Here is a 23,306-nt window from a genome sequence, read left to right as displayed (position 1 = left end):
CAGGGCAAGTGAGACCAGTTCACTGTTTCAGGGTACAAATCACAATCATGTTCATAGTTCAGACGAGTCCGTGAGACAAGAAAGAGAATGTACCTGTCTCCAAATCCTGCTGCTGTCATTCCACCTTTCCTCACAGCTGCTGCTGCACACACCTTGGCTAAGGGACACACCTGGGCTAAGGGACACTCCTGGGCTAAGGGACACACATGGATTAAGGGACACTCCTGGGCTAAGGGACACTCCTGGGCTAAGGGACACTCCTGGGCTAAGGGACACACATGGATTAAGGGACACTCCTGGGCTAAGGGACACTCCTGGGCTAAGGGACACACCTGGGCAAAGGGACACAGCTGGGCAAAGGGACACTCCTGGGCTAAGGGACACACAGCTGGGCTAAGGGACTGCTGGATTCCCTCTCCAGCCAGCATCCATAGACCCCTGCAAGGAGAGTTTCAAACCTCCTGCTCCAGCTCCCTGAGTGCTTTGGAAGATGTGCTGAATTATCCAGCAGAAATGCCCATTTTCCCTGCTAAGAGGAAGGGAATTCTAATTAACAAGCTGAAACCTGCACTGTAGCTTTCCCAGGGCTCATGTTATTATGTCCCAGCTAAGTGCACAGTGAGGCCAAAAAAGTAAAAGGGCTTTGGGATTTGCTGTGCTTCCCGTGACTGGTCTAGAAACAGAGAAATATCGTGGCACATAAGGAGCAAGGGGGAAGAGCTGAGAAAGCAGCCTTCCAGATGGGCTGGGACCATGCTGTTTTCAAGAATACCATAACACACAATTTCACTTCTAACACATTAAACCTGTGGCACAGAAGAAAGTTAACTGGCAAGAAAGCTAACAGGGCAATACCTGTAAATAAACAAAAAAGGAAGGAGTGTCAAGGCCAGTAAATGTGTTGTGCAGACCAAGAAGATAAAACTGACTTTAGGACAGATAAATTTAAACTGAAGAGAATAAAAACAAAGCCAGAAGAGATGAAAGGGAAAGAATGAAGTTTAGTGAGATAAAACACAAAGACCTAGAAGAGAAAAGGTACAGCAGAGTCAGGCAGCCATTAGGTGAGATCTTCCACTTCCTGTGGTTCAAAGGGTGGGCTGCAGAGAGAGCTTCTAAGGCAGATTGCAAAGCAGAACAGCACAAGTGCCAGGGAATGGAGAACACAGTCACACAGGGCAGAGTGAAAAGGAACACCTCAAAAGGAGGGCTCAAACAAGCACAGCGAATTCTGGATGCAGCAGGACAGTGCAAAGAGCTGCAAAACTCTTACTAGATGTGTGTCGGTTTGATCTTGGCATGGGACAGTCAGGAGCTCTAGGTAACACTTCATTTGCTTGTTCTCTTTAAGAAGCAAAACATTTCCTGCTCTCAGATCTCACTCTACTCATCAAAATGCAAACTGGGGTGGCAATGTCTCTGTCCTGGGTTGCAGTATATTCTATCACCATCCTCATGTACTGTTGAAACCAGGTGAGGCAGTGCTCCCTGCCTCCCCCCCCCCCCCCCGGGCTACCTTCTGTTAATGGGCCCATCAATGCCCTGCCCCATGACTCATAGATAACTTCCCCCTGTATTGTCCCCTGTTAATGGGCCCACCACTGCCTTGCTGCATGACTCAGAGATAACTTCCTCCTGGACTGTTTTCTGTTAATGGCTCATCAAGGCCTTATCTCATGACTCACCATCCCATTGTGAGATGCTCCTCCCCGAGGGAGGAGCCAAGCATTCCATACTGGATATAAGCTGAGAATTCGAACACCACAGCAGCCCTTACCTACGGGACTTCCAGAGGACAGGAGCTACTGCTGGACTTTCAGCTGAAGACCAGACCCCCTTTCTTCCAGAGGATCACGCTTCAACAAGACCACCTCATCTGGACGACTACCATCACCCTAACAGGGTTCCAGGCTGTATTCTGACTCTGTCAGTGTTTTTGATATTATTGCATTTATTCTTTTTATCATTTTCCTATTAAATTATAATTCTGACTTGCGATCTCTCACTGGTTTGATTTCAAACTAGTACAGTCTCAAATATAAACACAGAGGTTCTCCCCTTGTGCTCCCGAGTGCCTCATTTTTCTCAGCTATATTTGTCGCTTTAATACAACTTGTTATCTCCACAGCCAAATTTCAATTTTAAGAATAACTTGCAAATTTAAAACTTCAAGAAATGCAAATCCATACTACAAAATGCATTTTCAGCTAGAATAGTCAGTCATCAAAGGGCAAGCAGATAAATTCCATTTCTAAGGTCCCTTTCTACCAGAGCTGCTATTTGTTGCTAAGAACTGGGCCAAGGCAGTACAGCGGTAACTTGAAAAGTCACATTCCACATCTAATCCCTCATTACCTCTTGCCATGTCTTAATTTTCACATTATAGTTGAAACAGTGACTTTTCCATAGTTCTAATTTGTAGTCCAAATCCTACATTGTTTCTACCAGCTCATGTTGAAATACAGCAGTATTCCATACCAGCCCTCTTCAAACTGGCTTTTCTCACTTTTCAGAGTGATTAGTTATTATGAGATTATTTATTATCATGGAGTATTCTTTAGAGTAACATTACACCAACTACCACTGTTATTAGTCCTTTACAGCAGTGATTAGGCAAGCACCAACACCTTCTTCATCAGCATTCAGTTTTAATGAAGGCTTCCAACTAATCATTTCAAAATAACATGGTATAGCAATTTCAAAGATTACAGAAGAGAATACTATACATTTTTCTTCTCTTTAAGAATATATATATATATATATTTCTGCACTATTATTGAGTGAATGATTTGGAAATACAATCCAGTAGAAGCACACTATAGGTGTAATTTAGGCTGGAAATAACTTAAAATTGCCAGCATGATCTTCTTACACTGATTTTTCTGGACAAACTGTGCTTTGCTGGGATGTGCAAGTATAGGAAAGTGTGTTTAGACAATAATGAGCAGAGAAGGAAAACTGCAGATCACTAAAGCAAGGTAATTTGGGAATTTCTGTCCAATGTCCTTGGAAGCACGGATCCCTCTGTTGCTGAGCTGCAGAGAGCAAGAGGCACTGGGATCTGCTGTGGGAGGGCTGTCGGTGCCTCCAGGATGAGCAGAGCACCCCTGGGAAGAGCCTGCAGGTAGCCAGAGGAGCAGCCAGCCCTGGCCAAGCCCTTCAGAGCCCGAGTGGGGAACAAACAAGGTACCTGAAGTGAACTGTGCAGCGTCACATGCCAGGTCTCTCCCAAAGCCAAGCACAAACAAGGGCCTTTCTGCTATTCTGTTCCCACTCCTGTGACTCTGAGTCAGTGCTTCACTGAAGAAGTGTGGATCTGACTTCTCCTGAAGTCACTGACAAGTCCACCAATACACAGCACTTTCTTCACGCCTCAGTGTCTTCAGCATTCTGTCATGTGTCAGCTCCCTGGTTCCACACCTTCCCCTGCTGAATCACCATTGAAGGAAAAGATCTAAATGTCCGTGCTGATAGAAACCAAGCAAACTGATCTACTGGAAATGTGATTTCTCTTTTTTTCTCCCAAATCATGTATTTCCTGATCTCTTATTATTTCTTGGTGATTCCATTTAAAACTACATGAATTACAGTTTAATGGAAGAAGCTGTTCTATCCATAAATGATCCAGCCAAGGCCATGAGGATGGAGTTGCTTTGTCCATCACAGCCTATTTACAGGTACATTTCCAGAGGGCAAAACTCGCTATTTAGCATTAACTGTTCTTGTTTCACACCCCAGCCACACTGAATGGCAAAGACCAGTGAAGTAAGATCCTTACAGCTTTGTTACAGAATGTAAGAAACCAAATTGTTTCCTGAGTTTCTTGTCCCCCCACTTGGGCAAAGTTATTGCAGTCCCTTGTCCACTTTCCTTTGCTCATGAAGAACAGGATGTCCCCCAGCAGGAAATGCACAATTCCTGACAACACATTTGCTCTGGACTGTGCTCTGGCACAAGTGCTGCTGTCTTTGTCAGCTGTTCCAGAACAATCTGTCACCTCTGAGAGACTCCTTCATCCTCCTGTCTCTGATTCCAACATTTTGAAAAATCTTTCTTAATTTTCGTGACCACAGCTGTTATCAGTAAGGGCACTGATTTTTGATACTTCTGATTTATCAGTCCTTTTTTTCTCAGCAGTTCTATCTACCATCAGCGGTTACCACAGAAGCTTACCATGTGTCTGAGGGATTTGCAGAGAAAATACAACCCCACCTATTTTTCATCACTTCAGAACTAAGAACTTCTAAATTCCTTTGAAGGTAACTAAACTAATCTCACCGTTCAACAGCCTAGATAATGTTCAAGTAGAAGTGAATATGGTACTGCACACAGCCATCATTTCAGAAGTAACTACAAGAATAGCTCTGTTTCCTTTGAACAGTAACATCACCAGCCTGGCACAGAACTGCTGTGCCACCTGCACGAGGAGCTGCTAATAAGAGAGCTCAGTGGAAGACATGTGTCTCAGCCAGGACAACGCACACCATCCATCAGCTTCACAGAACAGCCTCTGCTTCAAACACAGCAATTGTTTATGTGGGGAAGAGTTTTATGGGTCTAGTTCATAACTCTGAAGCTAAAATTGCACATGGCTTTGCATTATTAGACCAAAAGGGAATAATATCAAAGTGCAATCCAGAATATACAACAGCAGAGCAAATGTACAGTGTGAAACTAACAGCCATAGTTTGCAGCACGTTAAAACCAGAAGCATCTGTCAAAAGCCATATAAAGTAGGATTCAGATGGCAACAGAGGAAATAAATCAACAGAATGCTAAAAAGAAAATTAAGCAAAGAAGTCTCTGAAAGATCTCTGCAAGACACCATTTACAAAGCATGAGTCAGATGAAAGTTGCTGGAAGTGGAAATAACTATAATAGAAAGATCCAGCTTCTAATACAAAAACATCCAGCTTTTTCCTCCTTTGGATCCAAATTTATACAGCCCTCCATCCCTGGCTTTATTTTAGTTTAGTGGCAATAGAAAAGCTGATGATTAACCTAAGGAGAGCACAAAACCCTTTGTCTTAAAAAAAGTTCTTCTCTATTCCTTGTAGCATAATTAGTTTTCAGCTGCTAAGACTATGCACAAAAGGTCAGCTGAACATGGCAGAAGCACAGGGAAGGGGTGGAAAAACAGCTGCTGGAGAACTTCTAGGATGCTGCTTAGGTGGAGGCTGAAAACTCAATGGGGAGACGCAACAATAAGCAGGTTACACAGAACAAAGCAGCAATTTGAATTGTTCTCTGCAGAAGAGGAGCAGTGCTCTGCAAGCAGGACAGACAGGAAGGCTGTAAGGGACAATTTCTCTAATGGCATGAGGGAATGGATGATCACAGTTCCATCTGCAAAGGCTTTGAACAGCCAGTTCTGAAGAGAGGAAGATTTCATGGAGCGGGTCAGTGTCGCTTTGAAGCAGTGACCCCACAGAACATTCTCCCTAACAATTCTGATGATACTGCTTCAGCCAGAGAATTGTCTTTGAGAAAACTCACTCTTCTTAGTAGAAAGAAAGAGAAGTCTCCCTTCATTTGTATCCCCATATGTGCATTTCTGCAGCAGCCCCATACTGCATGCTTATGTTCAATTCAGCACTGCCATGATCATGTTTCTCTAATGCTGGTTCTTAGTCAGCATTCCCATGGTTTATGTTTTTCACTGGTGGCTTTTACAGAGTGAGAACCTCTTTGTATTCATCCTGATTGCATTTCACTCTGTTAACATCTGCCTCTCTGTTAACTGCTGTACTTCCTACAGTCTTTTATGTCCAACTTCACAAATGTTAGCAAGCCCTCCTAGATTTGTTTTTGTCAACAAATATGATTGCTGCAGTCTTCATCCCTCCCTCCTTTTGCTTTCTTTTCTCCACACCATTTTCTTGCTGAATTTTTTAATGCACACATTGCTTCCAAACGCTGTGAAAGGATTGTAACCCACTGAATTTTAATCTAATAAACATCCTGTTTTCACTAATTCACTCATTCAGATAAGCAGGGGTGCACAAAAGCAGATTTTATCAAGTGAGCTCTATCACAATCAGAGTATATTCCAACACTGAGGCAGGTAAATGCTACACAGCATGTCCTGAAACATATTATTACATCTATTTTATCAGGAATTTGAGGTCTCCTTTTTTACCCCTCCTTGAAAACTGGAGAGCTTCTTTACTACCTATTTCACAGGCTGTACACAGTTGTGACTGCAGAGTATCAAACTGGTCTGTTAGGTACATCCTCTTCCATTCTCCTACACTTCCTGATGCTCTTTCTCAACACAGAACTTGACTGCCAACAGTCCTGAATTCCTTTTGCTGGTTCTTTATGAGTTTTGCTCTCTCTGCTGCTTTTACACATTAAAACTACAAAAGGCAGTGAAGCCTTAGGAACAAAGTCCTACCTGCCTAAAGCAAGTCACTGAGAGGCCAGGCTCACTCCTGGAGGCTTAGCCAACACTCTGGAAAAGGGACTTACCCAAGGGAATTCACTTCTGCAGACTCTCTGCAAACATGGCCTTCAGGTAAGCAACTGAGAGAAAATGAAAAGGCAAAAGTACTCCAGAGATTGTCACATCAGTCTGTGGGCTTCTGGAGGAAAGTAAAGTTGCAACTTGATGGAGGAAAGTGAATGCTCAGAATGAAGGAAAGAAAAGAATAATATTTTCCTTTTATTCTATGACCCCTTGGTATCTAAACTATAATCACGGACAAGAGAAACAAAAGGTTTAGGAAAAGGAGGCTATTAAAGACTGAGGCTGGTGTGACACAGGGTCCCCAGGCAGTGCCAAGGAGAACAGCCTTGCTGCAAAAGGCAGGCCTTTGTGAGCAGCCAGGCCTTCAGCAGCTACACAGCAGTGAAATCACAACAGTGTCACTCAGCCAAGCACCACCCCTGGGAACAGCCAGTGCTTAGGGGACTTGCTTTCCTACCCCTGCTTCAGCTGAGTCTCTTCCCACAGTCTGTTCCTACTGTCCAAAGTAACAGGCCTGAGCTGGGATTTTACACAGCCTTCCTTTTGTAAGGATTTACTCCTCTAATGTTCTATCCCCTTAATGGATTGTGTTCTCCTCTTTTATCTAAGTGCAGCACACAAGTGCCCAAGTTGGCTGGCTGGAGCAGAATCCATCCACGTGCAGCCTGGGCTGATGGAGACTCTGGGCTGGGAACACCGTGACCCACTGCAGTCCTGAGCACTGTAACCCTCCTCAGCACCCCTGTGGGCTGGGAAATGAATAAACACCCAGCTCCACAGTGCAGATCCACTGCAGTCCTGAGCACTGCAACCCTCCTCAGCACCTCCTGTGTGCCTGGAAATGAATAAACACCCAGCTCCACAGTGCAGATCCACTGCAGTCCTGAGCACTGCAACCCTCCTTATTTTCCCTGTGGGCTGGGAAATGAATAAACACCCAGCTCCACAGTGCAGATCCGCTGCAGTGCCAGCACTGCAACCCTCCTCAGCACCTCCTGTGGGCTGGGAAATTAATAAATACCCAGCTCCAAAGTGCCCTCCTCATTTTCCCTGTGGGCTGGGAAATGAATAAACACCCAGCTCCAAAGCACAGAGCCTGCTCTTCACTCCTGCTGCCCAGGACAATTCATTCCTGCTATAGCAGCCATGTCAAGCAGCCTCCCCAACCAACCACACCAAAAATACTGGCTACAACATGCACATTCATTATCTTCACTTCCACTGCCTGGACGAGTGTATATTTAACACAATTTGCACCATTTCTTCACAATGAATCATACCTAGTGTTCTTTTCACAAATCAATTCTTTCAAATGTTAGGAAAACTTTAAAAGTGCAAATTTAGACGCCCTACTTCCAGAAGCTTTTCTTTTGTTTTCTCAGGTTCTTTTCATTTGTCTAGTAGTTAGAGTTCCAAAGACATGAATCTGACTAGGATACTGAATTCTATTTTAAAAGCAATTTAAAATTTAAAAATCCCAATGCCTTTTGTATCAAACAAAAGCCTTACACCCCCTAACAAAGGGGTTTAACGTTAGACATGTGAAGCCCAAGAGTTGATGTTCACATATGGCTCAAAAATTAAATGCGTACCACACATTTTCAAAGTTGAGTTTGGGGAAAAACTCAAGAAAACAGAGCTCATTGTAAAAAACTGCCAAAATTGTTTTGCTCAGATTAAATTATATGCAACCTAGGGCAATTTGACAGCATTTCTAGCATTTTAAGAGTTGGTAATCTTCAGTTTTTCTGGCGTTAGTCTACCTAGATCAGTAGAGAACTCTCTTCACTTGCACTTCCATGACCAAAGGAGGGTGGGCAGGCCCTGTCCCAGGTGCCCAGAGAGAATGGCTGTCCCTGGATCCCTGGCAGTGCCCACGGCCAGGCTGGAGCAGCCAGGGGCAGGGGGAGGTGTCCCTGCTCCGGGCAGGAGCTGGCACAAGATGATCTCTAACATCCTTCCAAGCCAAGCCACCCCAGGATTCCGTGCTAATGGGGTCGCTGCAGGCTCAGGAGCCTCTGTGGAGTGAGGGGGCAGGGGATGGGGCTGGGCTGGGCTGGGCTGGCAGAGAGGCAGGACACGGGATGAGGAGCCCCTTCAGCCAAGGCAGTGGCTGCTGCTTTTCCCAGGCTCCAGCCAGCTGAGCACAGCCAAAGGGAGCAGCTTGCCTCAGCCCTGCAGCCGTGTCTCACACTGATGTGGCCACACTCCCAGCCTGGAGCTCCTCTTCCTCTTGGGACTTCTGGCAGAACTCTTCACACAACTGCATCCCAACAGCACAGCAGAAACTCCAACAGCTGAGCCTGACAGGCTCCTGAGACTCCTCTCAAGAGCAGCGGTCCTTGTGTGAGAACCATCACGTCTGAACCTCCTGGAGTGCACAAAGCTCAGCAGAAATGTTACAACACACTTCTGCTTTTTGGCTACTGTGCTACTCACGTCTGCCACAGATAAGAACACCAGAAAGCAGCGGCTCAGTCAAAATCAGAGAGAGGATCTTGACTTTCTCTTACTGTTTTGAGTTCTCATCATTCCCCCCCCCCTTTTTTTTTCTTTTCAAACAAGAATGCAAAATGAAGAAAAATAACTAGAATCATGGAGATCGTGGGATTACTTATTAAGAAACACAACAGAAATATATCCTTGAAAGCACACACTTTCATGGTTGGGTACAGTGATTACCAAACTGAAAAGTATCTAAAAATGATACTTGAATGAAATTTCAGGACAGTATTTAGAGGTATACAGCTTCTACAGATTCTCTGACTTAACTTCTATTTAATTTGCCACATGATTTTCCCAGGGATATATTCTAACACAAAAAACAAGACTCATTTATATTGCTTTGACTACACCTTTTATCCATTAACTGATAAACTGAATTTCACACAGGTTTACACAAAAGCCACAAAACAGTATCAAGTGAAACAAGTATTTGGATTTTCTCAAACTGTTACAACAACTTGAAGTGTAACTGCCCTACAAAGAAACATTTACTCCAACAGTTAATGGAAGACTGAAATCAATATTTAGGGTAATTTTTCCTTTATAAATCAGTGAAAGCCTGCAACATCAATTACTTCTCACTGGCACAAGCTTGCAGTGGGAGCTGTAGCAGGTCTCAGCAGGGCTGGTTTCAGTCCTGCTCAGGTGTGCACGTTTAGAGCAGAGAAGCAGCAGCACAGAACCTGTGCTCACACATGGCACATGACAGTCAAGCAGTACCAGCAGGCAATCTGAAATAAAGCTGATGCCAACAGTCTGCTTCAGTGGAGTTACCCTAACACCCTGTGCAGATTTGGATCCAAATCCTTACTTACACAGAATTAAGCTGGATATGCCTAATCCCATGCATCCTCTTCCTTAAAATGCTATGAAAGCATATGCCTCCACGCTGGAATCGCTCCCTCCTTTGCCTGAAACCCCCTCCCTCTCTCTCTGCTCCTGTGCAATTCAATGACAAAAAGACAGCACAGCTACCTTTTTCCAAATGTCGAATGAAGCAATGGCTACATTAAATGAGAAAGATGTGAAAGTTATCTCAGCATTCCATTGTTTGCAGTTCCTTAAAACAGCTTTTTGAGCTTTGAACACCGCTAAGGAGCATTTGAACATCGATGCCGTGTGGCTGAGAGCGAGTGGCTATCGTAGATATAATTGTGTTTATTTCTATAAGGCATAAGACAACAGTGATAAACCAGCCTGTGACCATGCAGAGCAGCATCTGGTGAGGCCATGGAGTGCCTAAATGAGTATTTATTTGCACTGTAAGACTGCCTCAGCTGTACTGAATACCAACGCCCATCCACTGCTGCCATGAAGTGTTCTCAGACCTTTAAGCTCATTGATCCCAATTTCAAAGCACCCAACACAAAGCCATATAGAATATACTATTTCTTTGACTCCCCTGAGACATGTGATGTGTACAGGTCTCACACACAGCTTTCAGGACAATGGGAATGACACACAAAGCAAGTGGAGCAGGAATTTCCCAGGGCAGAAAGGACACCTGGCCTGAAGCAGCTGAAAAGCATTAGAGACAGCACAGGAGGAAGGATAGGAAGAGCCCATCCTGTGCCTTCCATCTTCTGCTTTTCTGGAACTCTTTCTCTTCTGCCTGTGAAAATTACATCATACAATTCGTACTACATTTTAATGTCATCCTTATACTTGGCTCTTGAGAACAGGGGGAGAAATGCTAGCTGATAAGAAATAACACATAACAACTCCATAATCGTATCATTTATTGGCAGAACAGGGATTTGAATTTGGAACTCCCACGATGTTAATAAATGCCACCACACAACCAGCCTATGAATTAGTCTGAGATAGGCTTATCCCAGTTTTTCCTGCTGGAGCTGTCCCACTGTGTAATTAGAATAATAATTAGAGCAGAATTTGAACAATGGTTTGCCATCAGGGGAGCCCCAAAATCACAATTTCTGAGTCCACCTCTATCCTTACCAGCAGAGAAAGATTTCCTGTCTAACAGCTGCAGTCGAACACAATGCCTAATGTTTAATGAATCACAATTCCTGATAAAGCCAGTTAAACCAGAATTCATGACCAGATCTAACACAAAACCTTTATTTCTCTAGGGAATATACTGGAATATCCAGTACAACCTTTCTCCTGATCCTTAATACAATTTCCGAGAGCTTGATTAAATGAGGCAGAAACTGGACACATGACTGATTTAAAGTGTACAGACTACATTTCAGCAAGACCTCATACAATTCTGTTTTAACTAACTAATTAATTTCCACTAAATAAATTATTATAAAAATACAGGATTCTGAGGAGGAACAGTAAGAGAGTTTATTTTCAACAGGCAAATGCATGGATTGTTGAGCCAAGGAATCAACTTATTGTAACACAGGGAACCCATCATCAGGTAAGGGGAAGCTAGAAGTGGCTTAAAACCTGTTCTCTGCTGAAAAAAAAAAGTACCTTTTAGTAGAAATTGCTGTATGAAAGTAGAGAACACAGACTGAAAACCACAGTTGCTAGGGCCAATGCAAATGCACTTTGTTTTCCCTTCCAACACACACATTCCAACTTCCAGTTATTATCTCTCTGGATGTTTGGAGATGCTTATCAGATCTAAACACTGTAATTATATGATATTATAATAATACCTTATTTGTGTGCAATATACTGTTGGTAATTAATATATAATACATATAAATGTATGAAATCTAAACATCCCTGTATGTTTACAGGTGTTAATTAGAGCTAACTAAATATACCAGGCAATGCTCTTTAGTAGCCACAGAACAGAACAATTCCTGCTTGATGCAAGAGCAGTTGTGATAAAATGCTAAATCTGTCTCTTTTCCTAAAGCCCAAATATGGAAAGGAAAAAGGGTGAAATTCAAGCACAGCCATAAAAGCCTCTAGAGAACACAAGGCTGAAACACCCTCACAGTGATTCAGTCTCTGCTTTCAAGGCATCTGCCTAGGAGCCCCCTGATATTACTGAATTATTATGATCTAACGTGGTGCTTTAGGAACACTGGAGCCGCCTTCCCCTCGTCACCTGCACACAGAGTCACTGCTGTGTTGCTGCTGGGCTGGGCTGGGCTGCTGGGCTGGGCTGCTGGGCTGATGCTGGGCTGTGCTGGGCTGTGCTGGGCTGATGCTGGGCTGGCTTTCCTGCCTGGGAGAGGAGCTGCAGCCTCTCACACAGCCCCTGGGGCTGGGCAGTGTCACTGCAGTGGTGCCAGCCAGAGGTGCCAGCACTGCAGGGCACGGGCACAGCCAGAGGTGCCAGCCCTGCAGGGCACAGCCAGAGGCACAGCCACAGGTGCCAGCCCTGCAGGACACAGCCGGAGGTGCCAGCCCTGCAGGACACAGACAGAGGTGCCAGCCCTGCAGGGCACAGCCAGAGGCACAGCCACAGGTGCCAGCCCTGCAGGGCACAGCCAGAGGTGCCAGCCCTGCAGGACACAGCCGGAGGTGCCAGCCCTGCAGGACACAGCCGGAGGTGCCAGCCCTGCAGGGCACAGCCAGAGGTGCCAGCCCTGCAGGGCACAGCCAGAGGCACAGCCAGAGGTGCCAGCCCTGCAGGACACAGCCGGAGGTGCCAGCCCTGCAGGACACAGACAGAGGTGCCAGCCCTGCAGGGCACAGCCAGAGGCACAGGCAGGCCACCAAGCCATCTGCTGCCAGCAGCAGCGGGAACACGGGCTGAGGCCGTGCTCGTGTGTGAGGGTCTCGGAGCACACAGATGCTGCTCGTGCCTGGGCACCCGACACCCAGCTGGCCTCAGGCACAGCCACCACACGTGCCCCGTGCTGCCCTGCCACCCTCTCTGCAGCCCAGGAACACAGTCTGTGCCTCCCGTACAGCCTGGCAGCACTCTGCTGGGACAGCCTTCAACAGCCCATCTGCTCTCCCCACAATTCCCTTCCCCTGCTCATCCTGCCGACTCTCCTCTGTCTTTTGTTTGTTTCTTTGAAGCGCTCTCTGGCATTTTTCTCTGATGGAAAAAAATTAATTACCACATCTACCACAGTTTTTATGAGCAATTCTGCTTATTTAATCTTAGCAGAGCTGTGGGGCTTCATAAAGTCTATCAGCTGTGGTCAAGTTCTTCAAAGGCAAAAAAGCCTTTAGAAATTAAAACATCATTTGAATATATGCCCTACCTTGTAATTAAAGACTTTCTGAATGTAGAAGAATAGCTGGAGTCTGTGATCACAGCTGTCTCAGAACACTGCTGGGAGAGCTCTGGGATCCTGCATCTCTGAATGCTTTCTTGTCACACTGCACATCAAAACTGCTCAGATGAGTCCACGTGTCCATGAACCCATCCAACTCTTCTTCTGAACTTCTCCATCTACTTCAGTGCTCAGATCACATTCTTCAGTTCATCCAAGATAGTAAAAATGAACTACTCCAAAAACTCTAGAAATTTGAACATCCCTTTCTGGATGGGCTCACAAAATTATCTTTCTAGTTCAGTGAAATGAAAGACAACATTGTCTGATAAGAGTTGGCAGGGGTGTAGATTTTTCAGAAAAAAGATACTGCCAAAGCGAAAATGAGATACTGAATTTGAAGACCACATTTGTTTTACAAAACTATCCATCCTATATGGACTAAGAATAAAGCTGAGCTGTAAGCATACCCTAATCATGTTATTTATTTTTGAGAACCCAATCTGAATATTTGGACTGTTCCCCCCAAAAATTCCACCTTTTTTCCAGTTTGATGTTTGTGTGCAGGAACAATGAAGGAAAATTAATACATTTTGGGAAGCTAAATGACATGCAGTTATATTCCATGAAATGACTTATTTTAATCTTCAGTTTTCAGGAAAAAAAGCCTTCAGAAACTGCTCCTTGACATGATTTTAAGATCTGAACCTGACCTATGGCTTAGCACCAGACACACAAGAAACGTATCGGTAATACCAGCACAATCATAGCATAGATACTAGGGGAAATATTTTATCTCAGGGTGATTGCACTGGAAGCATCTTCTGGAATTTTAACTTTTATATATACATATATATATACTTTTCTCCCCCTGAAAGCTGGTCTACAATGGCAATTGTAGTGACTGTCTTTATTCCATATTCACACAGCTGTCTGTTACATCTGTTGATCTGCTTCTTTGTGTATTCGTTGGAGTTTTTTCCCTTCATGGTTATCACCCAATATTTTCTTACATATATTTAATATAAATTTTAATAAATTGTTCTTTATGCAGCTCATTCATTAAAGTCTTTTTTTATTCTTACATAATGTCTTAGAAGATAAATATCATTATTATTTTTCATCTGATAGTTGGCATTTTGTCATCCAGTGTTACATGAAGCCTGTAAGCGCATTGCTCTGCTTCCACACCTGTGCCACTGTTAGACTGGATTGTGAAGGGCAGGGACAGAATAACTCAGTGACATCCTCTGCTCACTGCTCCAAGGCAAAGGGTGGCAGCTGAAAGCTCCTCTCTCCGTGGCCTGCCACGGCCCGTTTTTCCTCAGCAGTATCAAGCTGTGTCAGCTGAGGCACAAGAGAGCTGCCACTGAAGATAAATCCCTCAGTCTGTGCTGTATGGCAGGGACCTTGCTTGCTTTCCCTGCTCGCTCATCTGAACTGCAGCCACAGCAATCGGCTTTCTTGGCACGGCCATCCCTCAATGGGGGTAGAATTCTGAGCAGAATTCTGCATTTGGGAAAGCGCTGCAAGAAGTGGGTCTCACTTTGGGTATCCTCCCTTCCTGTGTTCATTATCCTTCCCTTTTTCTGTCATTTGGCTGCAGTGTAACTGTGTGACCCATAAAGAGAGCAAACCTCTGCTGCCATCAGGGTAAGCTCACCTTTGCACATTTAGGTTCTCTTACCACCTGATGCTCTACTGCAGCTGTTTGTGCATCCTCCATGGGTTTACATCTCTGGTCTGCTTAGTTTGCCTTTATTTGTTGCAATTTTAAGGTACATTGTCTTAATGTCTCTTTTTTCACACAGTAATTTCTCATATTTGGTAGCTCTTGATCTAACATTTGAAAAATTATGAACGAACTCTAGACAAATTTTGTTTTCGGTTTTTACCAGCTGTAAATCTGTTGCTTTACTACCTTGCCACATTTTCCATAAAAATCACCTTCATTGTAAGCACTTCCAACCAGCACATCACCACCTGTCTGGACAGCGGAAGGCAGACGGGAATGAATGTCTGGTGCAGCTGTGCACAGAGCACAACACTGGCCTTGCTCTTTTATCTTACAAGGGCTATGAGTGTGATTAACAGACTAATCTTATGACTTCCATCAAAGTTTCACTAAGCAAATGGCTGCTAGTATTGTCTGGCTTAGTCCCTTCAAGATCCAAAAACACCCAGTGTTTTGAACAGGAAATGGATTACTGTCAGGTCAGTTTTCAAGAAGCAATTTCTTTCATTGGCTCTGTCTGTGTGGGTCTTTTGAATTGTTTATCAATCCCAGCAAAGGTACCTCAGGCAATGAGGAGGATGCCTGCTACTTCCTCACTGCCAGGAGATGCAGTGCTTGCAGAGCCAATGGCTCAATTCCTCACTAACACAGGGCTCTGAGTATGGGCTGGCCTAAAGCACACACAAGCTGAACACAATTGATCTGACCCACTGCTTGAGACCTGAAGGACAATGCAATTCACTCAACTCGGGAGCCTATTTACAGAAAATGTGATAACAGCTTCTCTTGCTGAACCCATAAAAACTCCTGTAACTTAGGCCAGTGACCAAATGACAACAGGACTGTGTCTTTTGGCACTCTGGTGCCAAAGTAATGTCCCTGTAATCCTGATATCATCAGCAATGTAGTTCAGAGATCGTTAAACAAATAACTAAAGGAACAAATGTGTAAGGGAAATGAAGAAGCAGTGACAAGCAGCTAAGCTTTGCAGCTGTGAAGACAAGCCAAAGACATGGGAACTACATTCCCCCACAGGTCTCTGTGTAACCCCATAACATGGGGGCTGACCCTGCTGCCAGAGAGCTCCCCTGGCTGCCACTGAAGGATGCACAGTCAGTCTCTGGCTGCCTTAGGGAAGCTCTGCTGAGTTCTGCTGCCTTGCACAGACCAAATTCAGGCAGAGAGAGCCAGACCACACAGGTTTAGAAGAGCACTACAGCCTTAAGGGATGCACATGTACAATTTTAAAGGGACCTTTTAAGACAGACGCCCCCTGGAACACCCTTTGCCACAAAGGATTTATATTCCTATGGAAGAGAATGGATCCTTGTGAGTGACTTCATTTGGGCAAGAACAGCTCATATGTTATTCACAGACTGGCAGACTCATGTCCTGTTCTGCTATTTCTCTTCCTCTTTTTCCCCAATTAGAAAGAAATAAACACAGAGTGGGAGTTGGATGATGTTTGTCATGTTGTGCTTTGAAACCAATAAGCATTACACTTTGAACCGCTTCACACTGCTTAGGCACATCCTCTAGGATGGTTCCATAAAGAAATTGTGAATTTCATCCGTGCAGAAACTGTAATCCTTCCAAAACCCTTAATAGACTTAAACTCCCATTTCATTTCAATGACAGGCAGAATTCTAGCTTTTCCCTGCCTCCTACAAGATACTGTAGGCATATTCAAAACCAAAACACAAGCAAAAATCATATTAAGCAACGTGCTGCCCACTTGAAATGCTGACTCAATCTAACTGTCCACCCATCTCCAGTTACTCTTCCAAAAGCCAGAAGTGACTGGAGATGAGATTTGCTAGTTTGTGAGGTGATTCAGTATATTAAAAAACAACTCAACACTGAGTGCTTGACAAAGGCTCCCACTGAAACCTGGCAATCCAAGGCCTGCTCTGTGAATCCTGGAAGAAGGGTGGCAAAAAGCTGAGCGGGCCTCAGGAACATCAATCAGTAGGGAAGTGGAAATGCAAGGCTGGGTATGAAAAAAGGCAAGAGATCTGAACTGAGGAGGTAAAAGGGCAAAGATTATCCATGTATAACCTGAAGATTCTTAAGTCTGTTCCAAACCATAGCATCAAACACTGCCTGCTGTGTGGCCACAGCTGTTGGCTTTCATTCCTTAAAAACAAATGTTTGTGTCTGACATAGAATAAACCCCAATACAGACGAAAGCTGCTAACAGGACTGGGTTTAGTATCAGTAGGTTTCAAAGTCATTAGCAGCAAAACCCCATATTCTTCAGAATATGCATGACACCAGGTCCTGCAGAATGTTTAGCATGCAAGGTCTCAAAGACTCCATCTGACAGAAAGTAAAGATTTTAGTGCTTCCATATTCTTTTCCAGCACTATGCTACATATAATCATCTCCGGAAAAAACAGTCCTTAAGCATGTGATGAAAGTGATGAAATCCCTCAACAGAAAAGCTAATCATATAAACATATGGAAAACACAATTAGTAAACAATCCACGAGATGAAGATTTTCCTCATTAAGCATTTGCAAAATAACTCAGGAGAACAAAACTGTAAAATTTGAAATCTGTAGAAAAACAGTTTGTAAACAAAATAAAAAGATAAACCAGTGCAGCAAATGGTTTGCAAGGACTGTTTGTTTCCAGAATATCTGCAAAATCAACACTGGGAAAAAAGAGTAAGAGTCTGAAAGGAGAGGACAGGGACAGGAAAAGCATGGAAGTAAATAAAAAGTGTAAGAAGCGCAGCAGCTGCAAGGGTAGCTGACAAAGTAACTTGAAGGAGTTACGCTTCAAAGGAGAGAGGTAAGGACAGCGTAAGAAATTAAATAAGAAAAGGTGGTGCAGGGTTATGAAAGAAGGAATGGGAAGGGGATAGTAAAAGGAAAAGTTTTATCATCAGCAAACCCTGAAACATTAAATAAGGGCCACAAAAGTAATTGAAAGTATCTTTGTTGTCTATTACTGTGGAAGAAGTGATGAGCCTGTGCAAACTGAGTGCCCCCTGTCTGCTGTGATTTTGTAAACAAAACTCCAAAGTTAAGACTCTGCCAGTTAAAGGCTGACACCTGCCTGGCCTCTGGCAGGCAGAGGGAAATAAAGCTGCTGTTCCCTGCCAGCAGTGAGAGCAGTGCACCATTTCTCCATGGGTCCAAGCACGTGTGCATCCATCCACAGCCAGCTGTGACCCACGCCCTGTAGCACTGGTGAGGAGGAACACGAGCATCACCGTGCACTGATGTAGTACAGCCACTAAAGCACTTTAAAACTGATGACAGCGAGCTCTTTCACAGTGAGAACCTCAATCAAGCCATTACAAAAACAGCTTACCACAGCATAACTCAGTGCAAGTCCTCTCTTCTCTCCTTCCTCACTTCCCATGGATATACAGACCACCAGAACAGAAGAACAAAAGGCAGTGACAAAAAAATTGGAAGTGTATTTCATAGCAAAACACTTAATTATTACATGAAGAATCACCCTCCAGACAAGGACAATTCTGAGCCTTCCAGAAGATGAAATGCTGTCTCAACAACATATAGCATTGCTTTCCTTTAAAGCTGTATTTAAAACAAGGAAATTAGATTTTTACAGGAGGGGTTCTCACTTCAATTGGAAGAGATTCTTTGAGATATGTGTAACCAGACCAGCTCACCCACTTTCTAAACCCACAACTTCTCATACCTGACAAAACATCCAAGCTCCAGATCACTCAAATCTAAGATTTGAGACTTTATCTCCAACCTCTTGGGAACGCCGACCGTGGCACAACAACAGATGTGGAAGAACAGAAGATCTACAAGATGGAATTCTCAGCAAGAACATTCCTGAATCAAATTTTTCACACAAGCAAGCCAAGTCAAAAAGCTGAAAACACAAACACAGGATACTCCAGCAACACCCTTCATGACTTGGCTGAGTGTAACAGGACTGTGCTGGCTCCCTGCCCATACTCCAGCAGCAGCAGGGCATTGCTACAGGGCACTGATGAGTGAACACTTTGTCTCCAGGTGCTTCACAGACAATAGGTGGCTGCCAGCTCTGCCAGCTGAAGGTCTGCAGATACCTCAATATATACCCAGGTGCCTCACAAGGATTTCTACTGCACTTGGTTACAACTTCAGGTGAGTAACTACCCTTAAAAACTCTGATCATTTACTACAAGGGACAGTGTTTTGTGCCTTGATGTATTCCTGTCACAAGCTCAGTTCTGCTAACAGGAACCTGCCCTCTGGTTGCTCAAAGGCAGATGCTGTATTTAGACAGAGGCAATTAAAAAAAGGAAATAGGAATTTTTAGAGTGCTTTTTTTATCTAGAGAGCATCACAGAAGAGAAATTCTGAATATTGCTCAGGCACGTGCATTAATTAAGAGCACGCCTGATGGTTTCTGTTGGCTCCTCTGTGTTTTCTCTCCTAAAAAGAAGAAAGGGAGAGACAGAGGGGTGGTTCAGTGTGACCTTCAGTACAAAGCCCTAACACAGCTACCACAAAGCAGCTCTTTGTCCTTAGTTTTAATATCAGCAAGTGCTATGAGAATCACCACATGTCCAGTGCTTCTCAGAACAAACTGCACAAGCTGTGCACGCAGCCATGCTTTCAATCTCAGCTAGCAGGTATTTGTTTGACATGTGTGAGTTCTGGTTTCTCCAGTAAGGTTTGTATCCAGCAGCATTTGTATTTCACTACAGGTTTATGGTGTTCACCAGTGACACTGTGCAAGGAGACCTCTCTTGAAAACAGTGACATCTAAATTAAGGCAGAAAGTAGTAATTACTAAGGTTAAAAATGAAGGAAATACATTGAAAAAAATCCTAATGCTCATATTGTTTTTGCCACTTTACAGAAAGGGCTAAAGCAATAGAACTGCCTTGTGAAGTCATCTGGCTGGAAGTACTGAGCCCATGTGTTTGAGATCTGGAATACAGCAGAGCTGTGAAATGCTGGAGCAGCAACCTGGGAGTCTGACATTCACCTGCTTCTTCATGAATCACTGAACTGAACTTCTGAAATGTCCTCAATTAGAAATGCCTGCTCCTTGGAGCCATTTATGGATGTGGAGAAAATGAGTTATGACCATGAGCAGCACAGGGAAGAAAGAGGGGAAGAACACAGTAAGCTGAAACAAAGGAATGAGTCAACACTGAGGAAAGAAATATTAGTATTTGAATTAACAAGTTTAAGAAATGTGAAAAAACTTGTAAGCACCTCAAGAACAGAAGAAAGTAATGCTGGTGTAAATTAACAGAGCAATGATTAACACTGAGTCCATGGAAAGACTGTCTGAGAATGAGGAATATCCTCCAGGATACTGAACTATCAAAAGACAAAATCAAATGCATTGTGTTAGACTCAGCCATGCTACACTTAGATCTTTAACTCAATGACTGATGTTAACACAGCTTTGAAATATAAAATCTGCCCTAACCAAACCCGATATCAAGCTAATGTAGGTAGCACTGCCTCACTCTTTGAGAACTCTTTTAACTACAATTACCTCTTAGCTGCTGTTGTTAGGAGAAGCCTTTTCCATTTCAGCTGTATTTTCTTACCAATCTCTTTCTAGTAGTACAAGTCCCTTACAGCACAGAAAAACGTTAGAGAACTGTAGAAAGATTGCTTTGGCAAGTTCTTTTCTCTTACAAACACCACACTGTTGTGTGGTTTAATCTTTTGTTAGCATTCTTTCTGTAAGATTTTTTAACATGCTGCATTTGAGTAGAGGCTTGTCAAATTAAGAACATTTGATCAGATCAAAGGAATCCCCTCCCTTCTGCTAAAAATTACACTGCTAAATATAAATTATGCTGTAGCAAGAATGAGATATCTTAGAACTGAAATTCCGAAGTGACTAACCACTGACTCTCTGCTTTATTCACTTGTTGTGGCACACTGTTGTCTAACCAAATTCAGCTAAGAGAAAAATGAGAAATATCACAAAAACTTACACCAGAAAGAAGCCCCTGACTACACTGGATCTAAACCTTTTTTGTGCCTGTTGTTGTACCTAGCACAGGTTCTACTAAGTATGGATACACCACTGTCCTTACAGTTTGTAGTTTTGGGTTATATCTAGACTTTAAAACAGAAAACCCCTAAAACCACTAAAATAGGAGCCCAAAATAAGTACTTTTAGGACTTTGAAGCAAAGTTTTATTGTCTATCATTATATTCATTCTAATTTTTGTTTCTCTCTGCCAACAACCATTCCCTGGATACTCCTCTTCCTTGTCCCTTCTCTGTGTTTATCAGCCTGTGTTTATCCCCTGCTGTGTGTATAATTTCTGCACTGTGCATTATGTGATTCTTCAAGGATTTGTAAGGTTTTTCATCCCTACTCCATCCTCCTGTCCCTTCACTTTTCTAGGCCTCTAGCTACTATCCATTGTACTTACTCTTTGCAGATTACAGAACAATGCAATTCTAAATAAACCTACCTTACAGTACTTTTAAGATTCACTTTGCTCAATGTAAGTTTTAATAATTTTAATAAAACTGCTACTTTTTGGTAATGACCTTTTAAGGTTTCCAAACTCACTTTCTATTCATGTGGTGGATCTTACACAGCAATCGTGAACTCACAAACTACCAAATACTCATTTCATTTTCTACAGCCAGATGGAGTTGCTTCCCATGTGTTTATTTAATGAATTCCACTCTTAATTAGAATAGTTTGCCAGTGGTGATCAATAAACATTTTGGATATTTACAGAGTAAGTATCATGAAGAACAGCCCCAGACTAAATGGACAGAGCGAGAGAAAAATCTATAAGATTTTATTTGTTTAATTAGCAATGGTGTCATAATCTTAAGAGAACATAAATATTTCTAGTACCTAGTAATTTACTCCCCTTCACCCTCCCAGTAGCTCACTTTCATAAGCAAAGGTCACTTCAGGTAAAATCACAGTTAAAGAAAGTTCTAAAAAAATGGTTTTGCCCAGAGATGTGTATGGACCTGTGGTCTGGGAGGAGCTGAGAAACCAAACCGAAGCTAAAAACAAGTGTAAACCCTATGTTTGTGACAAGAAACCTCTAAATACAAAAGGCTCCAGATGTAGCATGAGATCAAAAATCTGCCTGGGATACAGGTTTCACACACTGCAGTATTTCCTTTTTATGGAACAATCAAAACACAGGAGGAACAGTGAGGCAGGGAGTGTAACAGGTGCCTGGACAAACAGGATGGAAAGCACAAGAACATGCTCAGGGAGGAACTTGCTGAGCACATGGGGATAGAGTGCACTGCACCAGCTGAGGGCACTGGGGCAGCACACACACATCCTGTCCCTCAGCCTGTGCCCACTCACACCCCTGGCACTGTGGCACTGTGGCACTGCCCCTGCTCACACTCCTGGCACTGTCCCCACTGGCACTGTCCCCGCTGTCCCCCCAGGCACTGTGGCACTGTCCCTGCTGTCCTCACTGACACCCCTGGCACTGTGGCACTGTCCCCGCTGTACCCCCAGGCACTGTGGCACTGTCCCCGCTGTACCCCCAGGCACTGTGGCACTGTCCCTGCTCACACCCCTGGCACTGTGGCACTGTCCCTGCTGTCCCCCTGTCCCCCTGGCACTGTCCCTGCTGTCCCCCTGTCCCCCTGACCACAGATCCTGCCGCAGCCCAAGCACAGGTGTCGCTGTTCTGGCCAGCACAGCAAACACGGGTCAGCTCCTCCAAGGGACTGGGGCAAGAGTTTACTGTGCCTGTCTAAGAACTTTGGGTCATTTAAAACTACTGTTGTCAGCAGCAACCTGATTCCTGTTTGCTTCAGAGCATTATATAAATGATCAATCGTTTTATTACTATTTTTTATCTAATGACTGAAACCCCTGGACAAATGTCATGTCTCCGACTGCAACAAAGAACTGCAGGATTTGACACCACAATTAAATAGAACACCTACAAACATTCTGAAGTGAGAATTTTCTGCACAGGCAGTGCTCAAAGCACAGGACACATAGTGAATAGGTCTGGCTTTGTCCTTGCAAGAAAAACACCAAAATTTCAGAGGATTTACACAACAGGAAATTTTTTATTTTAATAAACAATAGGCTAATTCATAGAGGAAACATGATTTCTCCAGCTACTCAAAATAGTACATGTGAAGGTTTCCTCTCATGAGCAGCTCAGGGAGACAAAGCCATTAACAACATGGACACTCAATACCCTTAAAGCTTCACCCACAGTTCAGAATCGTGTCCTTATGCTCAACTAGAAACCTGCAATTCCTAAATAAAAATAAGCAATTTAATCCTACACGACATTCCTGGATTTTCATATCCATTCTGATTGATACTTCTTTTAAATGCTTCATCCACAATTTTCCACAATTTCTCCACTACATCCCCTTTAACCTGGCTGGTTATGTGGTGTTTTGTATGAAAATAATTCATCACCATAATTAGCTATCTAATATCACAATGGCATTAAAATCAACAAAAAAATGAG

At 43.6% G+C, this 23,306-nt stretch overlaps 2 long non-coding RNA genes across 2 annotated transcripts in view; one reads left to right on the top strand and one right to left on the bottom strand.

Annotated features, from left to right (window-relative positions):
- LOC147651987 (uncharacterized) overlaps nt 1-23,306 on the bottom strand; it is a 102,791-nt gene that overhangs the window by 22,305 nt on the left and 57,180 nt on the right. The window lies entirely within an intron of this gene.
- LOC147651989 (uncharacterized) lies at nt 16,231-21,368 on the top strand. Its single transcript, XR_015290112.1, has 2 exons — nt 16,231-18,981; nt 19,703-21,368. It is a non-coding gene; the product is annotated as an uncharacterized LOC147651989 (long non-coding RNA).

The sequence above is a fragment of the Cyanistes caeruleus genome, chromosome 8, assembly GCF_971803275.1.
Source record: "Cyanistes caeruleus chromosome 8, bCyaCae1.hap1.1, whole genome shotgun sequence".
Taxonomy (NCBI): domain Eukaryota; kingdom Metazoa; phylum Chordata; class Aves; order Passeriformes; family Paridae; genus Cyanistes; species Cyanistes caeruleus.
This window is presented reverse-complemented; position numbering and strand designations above follow the sequence as displayed.